The sequence below is a fragment of the Berghia stephanieae genome, chromosome 5 (assembly GCF_034508935.2).
Source record: "Berghia stephanieae isolate SIO BIC M18660-M18661 chromosome 5, UCSD_Bste_1.3, whole genome shotgun sequence".
NCBI lineage: Eukaryota > Metazoa > Mollusca > Gastropoda > Nudibranchia > Aeolidiidae > Berghia > Berghia stephanieae.
The window spans coordinates 42,440,219-42,459,803 of record NC_088364.1 but is presented as its reverse complement, the minus strand read 5'-3'; the positions used below and the strand labels follow the sequence as shown (position 1 = coordinate 42,459,803).

At 36.9% G+C, this 19,585-nt stretch overlaps 2 long non-coding RNA genes across 3 annotated transcripts; one reads left to right on the top strand and one right to left on the bottom strand.

Moving 5' to 3' along the window:
• The first annotated feature begins 482 nt into the window (after positions 1-482).
• On the top strand, positions 483-3,473 carry LOC144972957 (uncharacterized). Its single transcript, XR_013645461.1, has 3 exons — positions 483-596; positions 1,618-1,797; positions 2,127-3,473. It is a non-coding gene; the product is annotated as an uncharacterized LOC144972957 (long non-coding RNA).
• Positions 3,474-6,204: 2,731 nt separating this feature from the next.
• Positions 6,205-13,799, bottom strand: LOC144972956 (uncharacterized). Of its 2 annotated transcripts, none has more exons than XR_013645460.1 (4): positions 11,916-13,799; positions 10,525-10,637; positions 9,936-9,997; positions 6,205-8,858 (listed from the first exon to the last, which is right to left on the bottom strand). It is a non-coding gene; the product is annotated as an uncharacterized LOC144972956 (long non-coding RNA). The 2 variants fall into 2 exon arrangements; XR_013645459.1 differs by having other exon boundaries at positions 13,469-13,799.
• Between the last annotated feature and the right edge of the window lie 5,786 nt (positions 13,800-19,585).

The following is a 19,585-nucleotide window of genomic DNA, read 5'->3' as shown; positions in this document are numbered from 1 at the left end:
TGGCATTAGAAAAATCATTTGGCATTTGGCATTTTCATTTGGCATTTTCTTTTCTTGTATATTATACTTCAAATGACACCTTTACTCTGCACTTGAACCAGATTCAACAAAAAACATCATAAGAAACACGAAACAGTAAGTTTTCGTAATTGTCAATAATTATTTAACTGTTTACGTATTTACCTTTCATGTTAATGTATTTCTTTTTCATTCTTAAGATCCAACCGTGGTGTAGTGGTTTAGCACTCCACTTAGTAGTCAGTAGGTAAAAAATTACCCCAACAGGAAATTTAGTATAATTCAAAAAAAAAAGGAAAACACGCAAGCCACCAGGATATGATAGTAAATTGTCTATCAAAAGTGAGTAGTTTTCTTAGTGGGGATGGGAGTCAACAGACTTTGGCATTTTTTGGAGTGTTTTGGCATTTTTTGAGTCTTCCACTGGCATTTTGTTGAAAAATAATCTGGCAACCCTGTCTGGACTGGAAGTCAAAAAGTGACCACTTCATCTCATCACATCTATTATTACAAGTTGATTTTGACGGACTTTGGTAATTCTTCACTCTTTTCAAGTCACAGAATACTCAGTTTACAAGGTAAGCATACGAAATGCACATTTTAATTCATTTCTTATTTTTATAACTAAACATGCTTTGGGGTTGTGTGTTTGTTGATTGTGCATCAGCTGACGACACATTTGTCGCTACCGCGAATTACTTAACTTTATTACTTTATTTTGTGAAAAATAACAATAACAGGGCTTAAAAAAAATTAAAATACTAATTCCCCCCCCCCCCCCCCCCCCAAATATTTTAAATCAGCCTTCCATGTCAGGCGATTAAAACCAGGCGTTTCAATGTTCGATCCCCAGTCAAAAGGTTGCTAATTTTATCAAGATCAAGAGGTTTCGAGTACTCACGACATTCCAGGCTCAGGGTCCTTTAAAAAAATACTTTTCATTCAGTTATTGTTATTATCTTTATTATGGCCGACACAGCATGCATCGTCCATACTTTTTCAAAACTTTTTTTTTGGGGGGGGGGGCTGTTTCTTTATATCGGAAAATTGGGTTTTGTATATGTTCATGGAGACGAGAGAGAGAGAGAGAGAGAGAGAGAGAGAGAGAGAGAGAGAGAGAGAGAGAGAGAGAGAGAGAGAGAGAGAGAGAGAGAGAGAGAGAGAGTAATATTTTATAATGATAAGATATCTGTAGTGGTAGTATTATTAGTAGTTTTGAAATGCCTATGATGATGACAATGTGAGATAATTATATTAGTGTGATTATTTTTATTATATTTTAAAAAATTACGTACGGCTATGTCGTAGTGGTATGACACTCGCTTTTGGACCGGAAGGTCCTGGGCTCGAGCCTCGCTCGGCGCATAGTTGAGCCCTTGGAAAAGGCACTTTGCTCACTTTCTCTCACCGGACTCAGTTGTAAAATGTGTACTTGGCCGTTAACTGCGTTGTCTCTGTCCGAAGAAATTGTAATATCGCCTAACAGACGTTATGTCCCGTTCAACATGCGAAGTGTTGCTGTTATAAACTTTAGCATTGGCATGTATGTGCCTATTTTGCTGTAGTGAATTAAATTTAATTTTTTGTTTTCATCGACAGCTAACATGAAAGAACACTGTTGACGTTACTGGTGTCCTGACAATCCATAAAGATGCTGGCTCAAGGGCTATTCTGGCAAGGTGTGTTGAGGCAAACCTTTGCCTGTGGCAAAACTCATCAATCAGCAAACCATCATCTGGGCCAGCAGACCAGAGTGTCTGCATGCACTTTTTGACAATGGTTAGTAATGTTTTCAAATCTCCATTGCGCCTTTACATTTTTTATTGGTGATCAATAAAATAAATGCTCATTTTTCTAAATGAAAATGGCAAAGCATCATTTGAATTGAATTACTACTGAATGTATTAACTTAACGACAGACTATAGTTTGTTGCCAAGAGTTTGTTCTATGGATGTAAAACCAATGAAATTTCAAGTGTGTTGGTGTGAATAATGATCATTTTTTAAAAATTGCTATGTCTTTGACAAATGCATTTTATGACAATAATGCCATTTTCAAAAATTGCTAATGAAATGTGTCTCTTTTTTATTTCAATTTTTCCATCCAGAGCAGGATCAACCCTCTTTGTGGAGCTACAAAAAAAGTGGTGGCAAACAAGTAGTGTTGACTTTTTCTGTATTGAGGCGAAAGAGATTTTTATTCCAAGGGTTTGGGAAAGCAAATTGCTTTTTATTCAGAGCTAGTGCACTATTTAACTGTTTTATTGTCTAAAATAGAATTGATTTTGCAGTTCAACTTGACTAGATATCTAATTTTATACGACTTGTTTCTCAAGTAGAATAAAAAAATGAAAAATGAGGATAGCGTGCCATATCATATTTTGAAAAATCATTTAATATATCTAGAAATCATCTGTATAACCTATTGTATACAGTAAATAATTAGGTTTTGTGATTATAATGATGAATTCATAAGGTATGACATCATATTTGACCACAAAATTATTTTATCTCTGGGCGTAAAAAAATCAATTTTACAGCATTTTTTTTTATCTAAGGGGTATGGGTTAGTGAACCGATTATAATTTTTTTTAGACTTAGATCAATCTACAAAATTTTCGTTTTCTTGTCCTATTACGGTCATATTTGAAAGTTTGATGGATCATTTCTTTTAGTTGTCTGCAAAATCAGCCTTTTAACTTTATGTCAAATTATAGAAAAAGCTTGCGCTTTCTCAAATGTCTGTTTTATGGCATTTGTCTGATTTTCTAGCAATCCTACCTCAATCATTTTCCTTTAAATTATCTTCAAATTTATTCAGAATCTTTTCTCTATGATGTGTTTTACATCATGATGTGCAGGTGGTTGGATGGGAGCATCACCCTTGAATCATATACCTATGATGTTCGCATGGGTGTACGATCCGGTAGTGATGTCGTTTCTTCTTCTCTTTACTAGCCTATCCTGCTTCTTTGGTTTGTGATTGTATTTTTGACAGGGGATATTTTTTTTCCTGTAAATCTTCTGCCTGTTTGTTCTTGGTTATTTATAATTTAGCTTATGATATCTTTAGGTTATGATTTTGATTGACATTTGTACTATTTTTGTTAGATTGCTTTTTTTTTTGTTTCAGCGGTCTCTCATATAACCTCAATTGTGTTGGAAGAGACCTAAAGCAACAAACAAACAAAAAAAAAAACATCATGATGTAAGTGTTTGGGGGTAAATTAAAATTTAGCAATTTTATAAATTTTAAAATTCATTTGTTCCTGTCGATCCGCGCTAAATTTTCAGTTGAAATCAAATAAAAATTCTAAAAAATTATTCCAAGAGTTTTCATGATATAGCTATTTATGAAAGAAACATTGTGTTTAAATTTGAAAGAAATTTATATGCTAGTTTTTGGTGCATCTATGTTAGAAATTTTAGGGTTTTACGTTTAATTTTAGCTTATGTTGCCCCTTAAAAAAGTTGTTTTTTTAATTCAGTTATTTTTGGTGTTTAGCATTAAATTATACATTACATTATTCGTTCATGAGATATAATTAAAGAATTTTAGAACTATAAAGCATACTTGACCACTAAAGTAATTTTTTGGTGAATAACAGCAGATATTAAATTATTTCGCAATTTTTTTTCTTAGAGGTATGGGTTAGCGAATCGTTTATAATTTTTTTCCGAATTTGATCAATTTATAAAATATTACTGTTTTCTTGTTCCATATTGGTTATACTTGATGAATGTTGGCCTTTGTCTGCATAATTAGCTTTATTATCAAATTAAAGACAAATTTTTCATTTTCTCAAAATTTCATTGTGCGTCATTCTCTGATTTTCTAACATTCACATCTGGATTGTTTCCCATCAGATTGTCTTCAAATTTGGTCAGAATTTTTCTTATGATGTGTTTTGCATCATGATGGTTGGGTTTTGGGCTAAACAAAAATTTAGCAGTTTTATGAATTTTTAAATCAATTTTTTTTTTCCTGTCATGTCAGTCACACCAAATTTTCACTAAGAAATCGAAAAAAAATTCTGAAAAATTTATTTTCAAGACTATTGCTAAACCTATCCATCTTGTTGTAAGAAACATTTTGTGTAAATTTGAAAGAGATCTGTTCGTTGTTTTTTTCTGCATCACTGTAAGAATTTTTGGGGTCTAATTTGAGCTTATATTGTCCCCCCTGGTGGTAGGGATTTGGTGGCTAATAGTATTAGCGCTGGTGTTAGGGACTCAGTAATAGCCATGTGGTAGGAACTCGGCGAGTAAAAGTGCTGGTGATAGGGATTCAACGAGTAAAAGCGCTGGTGGTAGGGACTCAGTGAGTAAAAGCGCTGGTCGTAGGGACTCGATGAGTAAAAGCTCTATGACTCGCTGAGTAATAGCGCTGGTGGTAGGGACTCGGTGAGTAATAACGCTGGTCGTAGGTGCTCAGTGAGTAAAAGCTCTATGACTCTGTAATAGCGCTGGTGGTAGGGACTCGGTGAGTAAAAGCGCTGGTGGAAGGGGCTCAGTGAGTAATAGCGCTGGTCGTAGGGACTCAGTGAGTAAAAGCTCTATGACTCAGTGAGTAAAAGCGCTGGTGGTAGGGACTCAGTGAGTTATAGCGCTGGTGGTAAGGACTCGGTGAGTAAAAGCGCTGGTGGTAGGGACTCAAAGAGTAAAAGCGCTGGGTAGGGACTCGGTGAGTAAAAGCTCTATAACTCAGTAATAGCACTGGTGGTAGGGACAGTGTCAGTGAGTAAAAGCGCTGGTGGTAGGGACTCGGTGAGTTATAGCACTGGTGGTAGGGACTCAGTGAGTAAAAGCTCTATAACTCGGTAATAGCACTGGTGGTAGGGACAGTGACAGTGAGTAAAAGCGCTGGTGGTAGGGACTCGGAAGAGTAAAAGCACTGGTGGTAGGGACTCAGTGAGTAAAAGCGCTGGTGGAAGGGACTCGAAGAGTAAAAGCGCTGGGTAGGGACTCGGTGAGTTATAGCGCTGGTGGTAGGGACTCGGTGAGTAAAAGCGCTGGTGGTAGTGGTAGGGACTCGAAGAGTAAAAGCGTTGGGTAGGGACTCGGTGAGTTATAGCGCTGGTGGTAGGGACTCGGTGAGTAAAAGCTCTATGACTCAATGAGTAAAAGCGCTGGTGGTAGGGACTTGGTGAGTTATAGCGCTGGTGGTAGGGACTCGGTGAGTAAAAGCTCTATGACTCGAGTAAAAGCGCTGGTGGTAGGGACTCGGTGAGTTATAGCACTGGTGGTAGGGACTCAGTGAGTAAAAGCTCTATAACTCGGTAATAGCACTGGTGGTAGGGACAGTGACAGTGAGTAAAAGCGCTGGTGGTAGGGACTCGGAAGAGTAAAAGCACTGGTGGTAGGGACTCAGTGAGTAAAAGCTCTATGACTCAATGAGTAAAAGCGCTGCTGGTAGGGACTGTTTGTTTTGTTTGTTTTTGAGGGTTTTACGGCGCTTGCAACACATCAAGGTCATATCAGCGCCAGTAAAAAGGAAGAAATGGGATAGTAAAAAGTTATAGAATTCAATTAAAGCACCCAAGAAAAGGTAAGACAAAGGGGAATTTGTTCAAATGGGAAACAGATGTAGATACCAAGAGCACACCATCAAAGTACTTAGTTTAAGATCATCTAAAAGTCTCATCCAGACACAAGCACAGGTCCCGACTAAGAGGAATACACTCAAATGTTAACAAATCAAATATAATATGTAAATAAAACATAATACAGTACATAACAGAGAGATGATTTCCAATGAAAAAAATATCATCTCCCAAAACTAACTATACATTCGACTGCTTCCCTCTCAGCCAGGACCAGGACAAAACCAAGTAATCTCATTCCAAGACAAAGACAGAAAGCATGTTGGAAAACAGATATAAGGGGATAGAAGACACAGTATGAACCCCCCTGCCCACTATGGGAGGTCAGGAACCCCGCCCAGGTGGTAGGGACTGGGTGAGTAATAGCGCTGGTGGTAGGGACTCAGTGAGTAAAAGCGCTGGTAGGAATTCAGTGGTGTCACTGATTTTATGACATTAGAATATAAAGAGATTTACAACTACAATCGGACTAATGATTTTACAAAAGGTCCCCACAAAAGTATATCTTTAAATTATTAAACAAGTCTGTTGATTAAATTAAATTATAATTTTATTTTAAAAGATTAAGAAAATGTCAAAATAAAAATGAAAGTTTTGACAACCAAAATGTACCTATTCCGTAACATATAAAGACACACAAACAAATCTTGTCTTCTTGCTCCTCTGTAATCTTGACACAGCATTGCTCTGATGTGTATCATGAACACTACTTCACTCTATACCGATCACGACCCAACAAGTATTGAGAACAACCATGCTTCTCAAATTTGTTTTACATACAGGACTTTGCACTATCCTTTTGAATCTGGATAGAGACTTGACAGACTCAACTGTTAACGGGCACCTTTTTACTATCACACTCTTTTATTGGGATGTGATATTACGACTTATAATGTCCCTTTTTATTTCGTCACTGACCGACCACCTTTGAAATTTTGATATTCTACAACACAGTGTTTGGTCTCCTGTGTTATATTTGTTTTATTCTGTACCGACCTGTATAACACAGTTTCGGCCTTCTCTGTGTTATATTTTTATTGGGACATATAGGAACAGATTTGCCTTCTCTGTACTATGAATTGGTCACCCGTTCACGGACTGACACAGTACAGTAGCCTGCACTATGCCTTGCTATCTTCCGGCCCCAAACGTACTTCACACAATCAACCCTGCATTATGTGAAGGATAGCTAGTGACGTTTGGCGACTGAGAGACGTTGTCATTACAAGATAGCATAGCAACAGGTTTGAAAAATACCAACTTGTGGTTGCCTAAAGCTAATATCCCATTGAGACTTAAGCTCGTTCTACAGTAACGTGACAGCCCCCACCCACGTTAAAAATTTACTTTTTTGGTGGTTTATTACATGAAAATAAATTTTACGAATGGACAATGAGTAAAGGTATTAAGGGAATTCTGTATGAAATTTCCTGTGTAGAGTCACATTTGAAAAATTTCGCAGTCTAACTGTCTCTGTTGTGTCAAGGGCATCTTTATGGTCGCATGTCTCTGTTATCTGGAGTCCCTGTCTGGTCAGTCTGTGCGTCCATAACGTCTGTGGTCTCTCTGTCTGGTCAGTTTGTGTGTCCATAACGTCTGCGGTCTCTGTCTGGTCAGTCTGTGTGTCCATAACTTCTGTGGTCTCTGTCTGGGCAGAGTGTGTATTTATAATGTCTGTGGTCTCTGGTCAGTACGTGCATTTACAATGTCTGGTGTCTCTGAAAAGTCAGAAAGAGGGTTAGAATGGGGATTTGTCTGTATTAAGTCAGTCATGTCGACAATGTCAAAGTCTTTATCTTCAGAGACAAGAGTCAAAAATTGTTCCAACTGGGAGATTCTTTGCAGAAACTGATGTTCTACCATAACTTGAAACAAGCTATTGATCCTGTTTGTCACTGAAGATACAATTCGATACAGTCCTTCCTGTGTATTTGTCACACGTCATACTGGTACAGTAGAACTCGGAAATAGCGAGTTCGACGGGTCCACTCCTGATTACTCGCTATTTCCGAGTTCTCGCTATTCCCGAGTTGCCAGGAAAGGTTATAATATTGCTGGTTATTCCCCTCAGTGTGTAATTCGAGTAAAAGCCGTCGCCCCTATTTCAATTTCTTCACAGAAGTGGCAGAATGCTTGTTTTTTTTGTTTTTATTTTCAAGTAAAATCATGACTAGAAAAAACAAGAACATAGAAGTGTGTGTGTGTGCGTGTGCGCGCGAGTGTTTGTATGCACTCGGCATGTTTGATGAGGTAAGCAAGCGCATCACTCAATCACTGACCCATTGAAATAATGGTTCCACACTCCCCTCTCTCGCTGATCGTGTCGTTCGTTAACGATGCTACTCGCTGACCGATGCTGCGAAGTGAGGCATGTTGACATGTGCTTACCTCGCGCGTCGCGTGGCACCACATTAGGTGAATAATTTACCCCCACCCCCAATACACACACACGCAGACAAAACCCAACCCCCACCCAAATTTGTTTCGCCTATTATGTACTACTACAGACTAGGCTACTATGTAATATTACTCGTAACGAAAAATAAGAAAAGAAAAGAGGCTAGGCTAAAAAGATTTAAATTGCCATTGTCTCTTGTTTTGCTTTACTTCGTTCGCAGTCCTAGGCTGGGGCAGGAAATGCTCGTTATTTCCGAGTTGACCTCTTTTTCATACTCGCTACTTTCATGCTAATTTTATTGACTCAAATAAGGGAAAAAAACGGGGATTTAGATTTTACTCGCTATTTCCGAGTACGTTACTTTCATGTTCTACTGTACAATGTCAGTTTCAGGTTGGTCATGGATTTCCAGTCTTTCGCCCGCCATGACCCTCATCATCTATGCACATAATATTCACAAGTGGATACAAATATCGATTTACTTTGTATGTTACATCCATAACAAACACATCACAAAAAACACTCAAATCACGCCTCATTCTTCCCGTTACTTAAAACAAATACTCAAAACCACCATCCTCATTCACACTGAACTTTGTTACACCTCCTTCCTCCTCTATCTCTCTCAGTAATTCCTGTACCGTCTCACCGTCCGTCCTGTCAATATCAGTCTTGAACAATCTCCGCTGCAAATCTTCGACATCTTTAGGCAATACATTTTATCCTTGGCTTGATTGAATGTATTGCCTAAGTTGGGTTGTGGACACCTTTGTTTTAGCCATAGCCTTCACTGTCTCATTCACGAGGGGCAGGCGATTCTCCGGATAAAGTGAGGATGGCTAAATGTAAAAAGAAAAAAGATTAAAAGTACAAAATTGTATGCAATAGCATTCAATTCAGACCTGCCAGCTAACAAAACAAAAAAAAAGCATTTTATTTTTTATTGACAATTTAAAGACAAAAATCTGCATATAAATATAAACCCATAATGCACGAGTTGTGTTTGTCACTCTAAAATACTTGAATGAACTAAAATGCAACAGGCGCTCATCAAATTCAAGGGTTAAATGAATGACTGCAGAATTCCCAAAAAATGTCGCTTCATTGTCTTTGTAACATTTTCATGGCATACAAAAACGCAATAGAGTGGTCACCATTTATAATTAGTCCTCAGAAATCAAGCACTTATAACTGCACCGTACTCATAGTCAAAGTCAAATTTTATTTTTAAAAGTCTATGGACAACCATCAAATCTTAAAATTCCTTATCTGGAACAAAAAATAAACAAAGACAAAAAAAAAAAGACCCAAAAAAATACCACCACCTAGATCTGCTTATATTGTCTTACAGGACTTAATAGCGCTTACAACATTATAAAAAGGATGATGATATGGTGACTGATTCAATAGGGAACAGTAGATTTCACGAGCACCTCAAAGATGTACCAATTTTGACATTACCTCAAAGTCTCACCGAGACACAAGCAAAGGATCCTGCTAAAACATTTACATAATGCAATAATATTCAAAACCTATAACTATAACAGTACATAACAGAGAGATGATTTACAGTATAAAAAATCATCTCAAGAAGAAAGGTACTGTATTTGACTGTCTGCATCCCAACTAAAGACCCCGCAAGAACCAGGAAAAAAATGAGCAATCTTAATCCATAACAAAGACAGGGAGCAACATGGATTACACTCAATAGTGGGAGGGGGGAGGGACAATTAAGTACTGAAAATATAAAGTAACAAGAAAAGAAAAAATAATACATATTTATACAAAAAATTGAGTCTAATTACGACTAAAATAGAATTTGCGATTAATTGTTGTCAAGTGTAAAATTTTCGGCAGCGAAAAACTGTAGGGACAAAATGTCGATGGAAAATAAGTATAAAATGAATGAGTCTTACCAATTTATCGCATGGGTGATTAGCCCCTGTAACCCTCAGAAGCCAGTATTAATTTCAGAGTCCTGCATGGTAAGAAAAACTTTTTATTACAAAATAATAAAATTATCCACAACATAGTATGATAAAATATTAATAGCGTTGTCACTTGCATAACTCAATTGTGAAGGATTTCAACATGCAGATTATAGAGCAATTGAAAATAAATCTTAATAAGACATTCAATAATAATACTAATCCAGCGCAATCAGATTTTTTGAACAAATCAAGTCTTTCACTTTTTAAAACTGTTCTGGTAATAGTTGAACTATTGTCTTGCTGCATTACATCGTGCAGCCCGCCCACTGAAGACTGTAAATGAGCTGCAGATAGGCACACATTGCCTCTTCCTCTGGATGTTTTAAAATTCAGAATCAGTTTGATTGCTTTATTAAAATTGTCTTGGCAATCAAGATAGAAAAGCTGATGGTGATAATTTACTTCCGAGTTATTCTGAAATATTATAACCTTGTGCATATAATATTTTCATTTTTTTAAAAATATGTAAAAGTAAAAAAACACCTCCTGCCCCCGTCCAAAAACAACCTCCTACCTCTGGTTAGGGCGAACTCCTTCGCTTGAAGTCAATTGCTTTTTGCCCTGCTTGCATTCATAGACACAAAAGTCATAAATTAGCCAACTTTCCTCAGGGTGATATGATGGAAGCTGAAAAACACGGAATATATATAAAGATCATAACATAAATACCTAAATATTAAGTTTAAAAATTGCAATATTTTCTCCAACTGAGACAAAGGTGTTACAGTTCAGTACGTTAGAAGAATAAGAAAGTAAGTCGAGAGTTTTCTCGAAGAACTTAAATTTGTGACGTGGTACTCAAATTAGGGACTAGGTCAAAAGCTGAATGGAATGGCACAAATGGAAAGCCAAAGGCATGTTGTTTTCAATATTTAAAGTCAATAAAAATTCAAATTCTGTGCATTCTAATATTAGGCAAACAACTACAGACCACACTAAATTGAATTGTATTAAGTAAAAGGATCTTGTCACATTCAATCAAGCTGTCGAAAAATTACTTCATTATAAATTGAAGTTCAGATCCCATGTTTGAAGCCGTATTAGGAAAATTCATGTATCTGTGTATAAGCCAAGTTTCATCAAAATCACAGTGGCAACGAGTGTCTAATATTTGCCACCAGATACACTCGTAAAATTTGAGTGTAGGCCTATTTAGCAAAATCATATATTAGGAATGGTTTATACTACATCATAAAGTAGCGCATGCCCGTCATCATCCTGCATCTTTTTTATATATATATATATATATATATAAATATTAAAAAAAGAATTGAGCTTTCATAAGCCGCAATATCCACCAAACATGCTCAAAGCACTTTACTAAGGATCCATGACTAGCAGCAACACGTAACAAGTAGAACGTTAGGCGATGTTTTTCTTCTGACAGACAACGCTCTTAGCGGATAGGAAATCATACACATGAGTACAGTGAGAGAACGTGAGTCCTTGACGAGGCTCGACCCCAGGACCTTCCAATCCGGAAGTGAGTGCCACACAGCCGCATATATCTTGGCTGTTCTTGAGAATTTGCCAAAGACCTACAAACTAATTAGTAAAAAGAGGGAGATGGGCAGAAATAGACAGACAGATACACACTCAGAGAGAGAGAGAGAGAGAGAGAGAGAGAGAGAGAGAGAGAGAATAATATCAGTTGCCTGTGGTGTCAGTCCGTTTAGGAGTGAGGTGGCGGAAGAAGTAGTCTAGCACTAGTACTTGGGTAGTAGTAGTAAGTAGTAAATAGGGGAGGTCTTCTGCACGTTCCTTGAGCTAAGGAAAGTATTCCTTCAACTAACCTTAAAATAAAAAATAAAACCTTGTACATTTCCAACACTTGGACCTGCACTATGACCTATAACTAAAACTAACAAGACAAAAAAACTCCCCGCTAAGACTCCTCTCCAGTACCTTTCAATATTTCAAATTGAATTATAATGGCTGCGGAAAACTAAAACAATGGTCATATAAGGAAATTTACAAATCAATCAAGTTGTTCTACAGGTTTTAAAATGAAAATATGAAGTAACAAGATATCACTCTAATATAGTGACACCTAACTAACACTAGACATCACACCAGCAGCAATGCTGAGCGGAGTAATTTTACTTTTTTCACTAGCAACCAAGTTGCCACATTGGATTTTCTTTCTTTACTTTTTTTTTTTAGTGTTCTGCTAATGTGCAATCTACATTTAAAATAAAAAGTGGCATCTTTCATTTCTTCTAATTCTTAACAGACACGATTATGTCCACTTCACATCTCAACAACAGGGACAATTTTTTTCACTTCTTGAGGCAGTTTTTTCTTCTTTTAAATTTCATTTTTTTAAAAGCTTCTTTATTGATTTGTTTATAAGTTCTATTGTTCTTCTTTTTATTATAATTTCATTGTCAATATCATTTTCATCAGCATACTTTTACAGTACTTTTATCATGTTATTCTTACGCTCTTACAATTACAGTACAGCAGAGCGATACCTAACGCAGACCTTTAAAGTGCTACTAAATTTGAAAAATTAAAATAAAACGTTTGACAAAAGATCCACAGTTCAAAAGCTAAAACAACTATAAAGTGAAACTACCTCGAGGCTCGAGGAACATCGGGGGTAAGGTCTCCCGCCCATACTGGGCACTGTGGGACTGGAAGTCTAGAGAGCTGCGCCGGTGGAACCCGTAATTTAGTTTCTTAAACGGTTCCGATCATTCAGGAGAGGCGTAGTACCTATCTAGTTGTAGTTATTAGTAGAAGAAGAAGAAGAAGAAGGAGCATGTTCAGGTTCAAGTTCAACCCTCTTAGTAGGCACTTGCAAGAATTTTTCAAAATAGTGGCTATGGGTATTAATTTAGCGTAGAAAAATAAAGGGGAGTGAAACATTAATTAGAGTGAAAAATTATCGCTCTGTCTCAACTGGTTAAAAAGTTATGACCGTTTATGTGGTGGAAAATCTCTATATATAGATAGCTTAATTAGTAATAGGAAAAAATGTGACCAAAGCACAGCATCCCAATGGATAATCACGTATAATTCAGAAACAGCTTCAGATACAACTTTGAAATTTTTACATGTGGTAAATCAACATCTCTGTAATACATTGCAAACAGAAAATGAATTATTTATTGAGAAAGAAAAGTATAGTTTAGAGCTGAGACAGCTGAAATCAAGGAGAAATAGATCACGACATAGAGTATCATACAAATGAATGACCTATTGGAATTTTGGAAAAGTCAATAATAAAATATTTATTCACATGAAGATAGACCAAATACACCACTGAATCGGCGTCATTTAGTTGTTCACTTTGAACTTTTCAAAATGAAAATAGACCTCATAAAAGCAAAGATATGAACTGACAAATGTTTGAGGTGGTGTACTCTTCTTAGTTGATAGAGATAGAGTGAGAATGACGAGAAATGAGTTGCCACTTAATTAAGGAAAAAAATTGTCGTATCTAGTTTACTTACCTTCTTTGTTGACTTTTTAATAAAAAGTACATTATTCTCATTTTCGAATGTTTTCAAATTGGAGAAAAGATGAGAATGTCTCGTTTACCGAGAGGGCCATTTTTTTTTTGCTTCACATTTCTCAAAGAAAGACCGCGAAAAGTGGAGGCTGGTCGGCTGGTCCTTGAAAGCCAGGGTTGCCAGATTATTTTTCAACAAAATGCCAGGGGAAGACTCAAAAAATGCCAAAAACACTCAAAAAAATGCCAAAGTCTGTTGACTCCCACCCCCACTAAGAAAACTACTCACTTTTGATAGACAATTTACTATCATATCCTGGTGGCTTGCGTGTTTTCTTTTCTTTTTCTTTTTTTTTTTTTGAATTATACTAAATTTCCTGTTGGGGTAATTATTTACCTACTGACTACTAAGTGGAGTGCTAAACCACTACACCACGGTTGGATTTTAAGAATGAAAAAGAAATGTGAAGATGTTTGTTTTTACGCGTTTAGAAATAATTAAGAAAAGGTGTCATTTGAAGTATAATATACAAGAAAAGAAAATGCCAAATGAAAATGCCAAATGCCAAATGATTTTTCTAATGCCAAACGGTTTTCAAAAATGCCAGATTTTTGGAATCTGGCATTTAAAATGCCAAACTGGGAACCCTGTTGAAAGCTCACAAATGCAACTTTAAACGCATAAGAGTGCTGGGAGTAGGTAGCTACAAAGAGGTAAAGGAGCGGTGGTTTGCAACTTTAAACACATAAGAGTTCTGGGAGTACAAATAGTGAAAAGCGGTAGTTTTCGCTATTTGTAGTGGTAGTACAAATAACCACTTCGATAATTATGTGTGTGTTTGTATGTATGAAAGAACCACGAGGGAGACAGAGAGAGAGCGCCTGGTTGAAAGAAAGGGGGAAAAGGAGGTGGGGTGGAGCAAAGAATAGGTCGGGATAGTATAAGAAAGCCCTTCGTTTCAAGTCCATCAATGGGAAACATATTGACCAATGAGATTGCAATTTTTTAAATGGGACTGGTCAAATCATTTGTTGCATACTTTCCATTTTGAGTCAGATGACAGCTTGAAGAGGAGGGGGTGGGGCTTAATATGTAATGACTTACATGAAATCATACACTGTTGTAACTGTAATTGAATGTTCTTGTTTGAGCTGCAACCTCAAGCTATTCAGGATATGTCCACTAGTTATCACAACCCCTTGTGGTCAGTTGTCAGCTATTAAACTCTCCTCCCCTTTTTCTTTGGTTTCACCCACATTTTTATTGTCTCAAAAGACCCCATCCTCCTTCCAATGAATACACAATAAAACGAACCTCTCTCTCTCTCTCTCTCTCTCTCTCTCTCTCTCTCTCTCTCTCTCTCTCTCTCTCTCTCTCTCTCTCTCTCTCTCTAATGTAAACAACGCGATAGAAAGTTACAGTGCTCTTAGTTCAAGGGAAGTAATCGTGGATGGTAAATGCGTGACGTCATCGGCATACTCTCTATAGCCAAACTCTCACGCACTCATCTCTGGGCCTGCTGGCACTTGAGGCGATGCGCAAGGGATCTGTCTTGTCAGCTGATAATTCCTGCGGCCACTTCGAGGAACAGACCTCTCTGCTTTAGGTCCCTCTCCAGGTTTCCTTGGTGCAGACTGGCTTCCTCTTTCCTTCGAGTGTCCATCGCAAAGCCTTCCTCATCAGTGCCTCGATGCTTCGTCAGTTATGAGAAACACATGCCACCCCAACCATTGCCATCATCTCCTTTTAACGAGTCTCCAGACCCAGAGACTCCACCTCTCATGTCTTCATTTGAGATTGTACTCGACCAGAAGATCATGAAGATTCCTCGTAAACATTTGTTATGGAATAGCTCAAATTTATGGATAATACTTTGTGATCTTCCAACATTCTGATCCATAGAGTAAAAATATTCTTCTTTCTCTCCAATGTAGCTAATCTGGATCCACATTCCGGACTGCAACTGCAACGGGATACCCACCAAAGGGGATAAACCTAAGTGGTTACATAAACGTAATACAGAAAAATACTAGCAATGACAGTAAATAATGGAAAAACGTTCATCTCTCACAAAAAGATTCCACCATAATACTCCACACGAAACCAAATATAATGTAGTCCCCTAGAACATAACACTTCTGAATTCATTGAGTAAAAAATTTAAAATAAAGAACTAAGGAAACTACGCTGATATACATAAAACTGATCTGCCTATAGACTTTTTGGGTCACAAGAGACCTTACACAATTGGTGATTGATGATATTGAAGGCGGCAGACATAATATTAATATTAATATCTATTCCAGTTGTAACATTACTGTCAAGAAAGGAAGATGGAGAGCCGTGAAAAAAGTAGGATACTGTAGTTACTTTTGGGAGATGATATTTTTTTTTCCTTGTAAATCATCTCTCTGTTATGCACTGTATTGTTTTGTTTACATATTTTATGTGATTTGTAAACATTTAGTGTAGCCCTCTTAGTTGGGACTGTGCTTGTGTCTGAATGAGACTTTTAGGTGATCTCAAACCAAGTACTTTGATGGTGGTGTGCTCTTGGAATCTACATCTGTTTCCTGTTTGAACCAATTCCCTGTTGTCTTACCTTTTCTTGGATGATTTAATTGTAATTCTATAACTTTTTACTATCCCATTTTCTTCCTTTTTACTGGCGCTGATACTGATATGACCTTGATGAGTGTGTTGCAAGCGCTGTAAGACCCTTAAAAACAAATAATTTATTTAGCGCAATCGTCAATAAATAAACTTTTTCTTCTTTCTACATCTTCCTTGTCTCCAATTAATTACAGTGGAACCTCCCGATTACGACACTTCCGAATAGCGACAACCTCCTGATAACGACATTGACCCGTTTTCCCGATTTTTTTCTATTTAAGATCAGTAAAAATAAACAACCTCCAAATAACGACGCACTTTTTGATAAAACCTCCGAATAACGACATCATTTTGGCGATTTTCGGCAGTTTTCGTAGATATTTGATACTAAAAATACCGAGTATGAGTACTCAAAGTTTGCAAAAACGATTCCTGCTTGAACTGCAATGAGAACGCAGCTTTTTTTTTTTACGAATCTTGGCTGATATGCATTAATAAAAACCAAGGTATAAATGTAAGTGTAAGCAAGTAAACACAAAATCTTGGAAAATGTGATATTATGTGGTGATAGAAGTAGTAGTAGTAGTAGTAATTAATAATAATAATAATAATAGAAGTAGTGGTAGTGTTTTTGTTGGAGGAGGAGGAAGAGGAGGAGGAATTTTATCTAACTCGCAGCGTCCGAATTACCCGTTTTTGTTTGTTTTAAAGCGCTTGTGACACATCTATGTCATATCAGCGCCAGTAAAAAGGAAGAAAATTGGATAGTAAAAAACATTCTAGATTTACAATTGAAATGACATAAGAAAAAGTAAGACAAAGGGGAATGGTTTAAATCGGGAACAGATGTAGATTCCAGAAGCACACTATCAGTGTACTCAGTTCAGATCACCTAAAAGTCTCATCCAGACACACGCACAAGAACCCTCTAAGAAGAATACACTACAATGTTTTGTTTGTTTTGTCAATGTAAATAAAAACTGGTCCCGCGGGTCTTACCACGCCCGCTTTGTCCGCCATCTTGGAAACCTCAAAATAACGACATAAAAACTCGGTCCCGTGGCATGTCGTTATCGGGAGGTTCCACTGTATACATTTGACTGTTTCCCTCCCAGTTAGGGTTTCTGGACAAAACCAAGTAATCTCATTCCAAGACAAAGACGGAAAGCATGTTGGAAAGTAGATATAGGGGGATAGAAGATAAGTGCCTCCCTGCCCATGTTTTGTTTGTTTGTTTTTAAGGGTTTTACGGCGCTTGCAACACATTTAGGTTATATCAGCGCCAGTAAAAAGGGAAAAAATGGGATAGTCGAAAGTTCTAGAATTACATTAAAGCACCCAAGAAAAAGTAAGACATAGGGGAACTGGGAACAAATAGGGATCAGATGTAGATTCCAAGAGCATACCATCAATGTACTTAGTTTGAGATCACCTACAAGTCTCATCAGGACACAAGCACAAAATCCAACAAAGATGAATACACTAAAATGCTTACATTTCATTATACAATAAAAATAACAAATATAATAATACATAACAGAGAGATGATTTACAAGGAAAAAAATATCATCTCCCAAAACAATAACTATGCATTCGACTGTTTCCCTCCCAGCTAGGACTCCGGCCAGGGCCAGAACAAAACCAAGTAATCTCATTCCAAGACAAAGACAGAAAGCATGTTGGAAAACAGATATAAGGGGATAGAAGACACGGTAAGTACCTCCCTGCCCACTGTGGAGGTAGGGAACCCCACCCAGCCTCCCTGCCCATGATGGGATAAATAAATATATGGATTAGAAAAGATAAAATAAAAATGAACACTAAAATCAAAATCAAAATTATACTATCCTTGTAAAATCAGTGCTATGTATAACTACGACTGACCGGAATGAAGAGCAAAGATGAGACAGATTCCAAATAAAATAACTTAAAGAGTTGGGATTCCTCACTAAAATAAGCAGTAAAACAATAAAAAGTGCAATGAAAGACCCTTATCTTTTCAAATCCTGGAGGCAAGATGGCAACTTTTTTGAGAATGTCCTCAGGAGAGACCAGCTAATAATAGACCTGCATGTGAGTCCTGACCAAATTGTCTGAACTTTTTCACACATATCGCATTACGAGACCTTTTATTTTGTAACTCAGTATTTAGTCATATACATTTTTCTTTTGGATTGTCCTACAGCATATATTTATTGTAAAATGTTAAAAAGTACCAAAAATTTATAGGGAGAAGGGACAGCATGGAGGTAGAGTGGTAGTTTGATATTTTTTCAAAAATAAAAATTTATAATTATTTTTTTACATAGACAGATAGGCCTTTAAAAACCATTTAATAAGATACCTTACTTTAGGATCTAGGATAAACGGTTCCAAAGTTATGATTTTACTCTAAATTTACTCTTACAAAAAGCTCAAAATTGATTGAGAATTCCCCCACTGGACAGCCTCTCGATAAGGTGACTACTGATTAAAACGGGATTTTAGCATCGAAAAAAAGATGGTTGGTCACTTGTGGTCAACATTAAACATACTGCTCTGTCTTCAATCTTTATGAAATTTGATATAGACATAGACAAATGAATTATCTGGTTGCCTTCACTTTTATTTTTTGCTATCTCAATTTTGAAAAAGATTTCAAAAGTTTTAAAATGACGTTATTTTTATCAAATTATAATTTTGGATACAATATGTCAACATTGATTTCTATCACATCAAAAGAAATCTTGATCTCTGCCCTTTAAAATGATACCAGAGCCGTTCATATACTGTGAAAAATAATGCAATGGCAACAGTGATTATGTGAAATTGTGTTATTCAAATTTTAACCCAAAGTTGCGCTCACTTGTCCAATGGCTAATCGGCACCTGTCTACCTACAGACTGGAATCAGTTTCAGTTAGGGCTAGGGTTGAGTGAGTTCCTTGTGAAGCTTGGAGAGAGGACGAGACTCTGTCTCAGCAGTGAAAACAGCTGCAACAACTGAGTTGTTTTTTTTCTCTTGTACTTGTGTTACTCACTTTCACTTTGAGAATGCCTCTTTATGACATGAATGATTTTCCTTTGCCACCGTAATCGGACCCCCCACAGTAGTTTTTAACCTGGAATAATTGATCTTATCTCTAAAGAGCAATAACCATCCCAATCATTAGACTTTAATCCACTGGCAAAAAAAAGAAATAAATTTAAAAATGCAGCACCCGGCTGTGCTGGCTTTCTCACGTACTCCGAGAGAAAATCATCGGTGCAGTCTTTCTCTTCCAGATCCCATTTGAATAGATTTCGAACACCATTCTCAACTGACTTCAGATCTGACGAACGGTCAAAGAATTGTTCAGGCATGATAACAAAAAAATAATGTAAAATATACAACGACAAATCCAGAAAGTTGATTGATAGAGTATAAAATTGAAATGTAGCAACGTTCAATTGAAAAACAAAAGTTACTTGAATGGAATACCGAAAGTATGAAAACGAAAGTTAACGAACTGCGCAAGCTCAATTA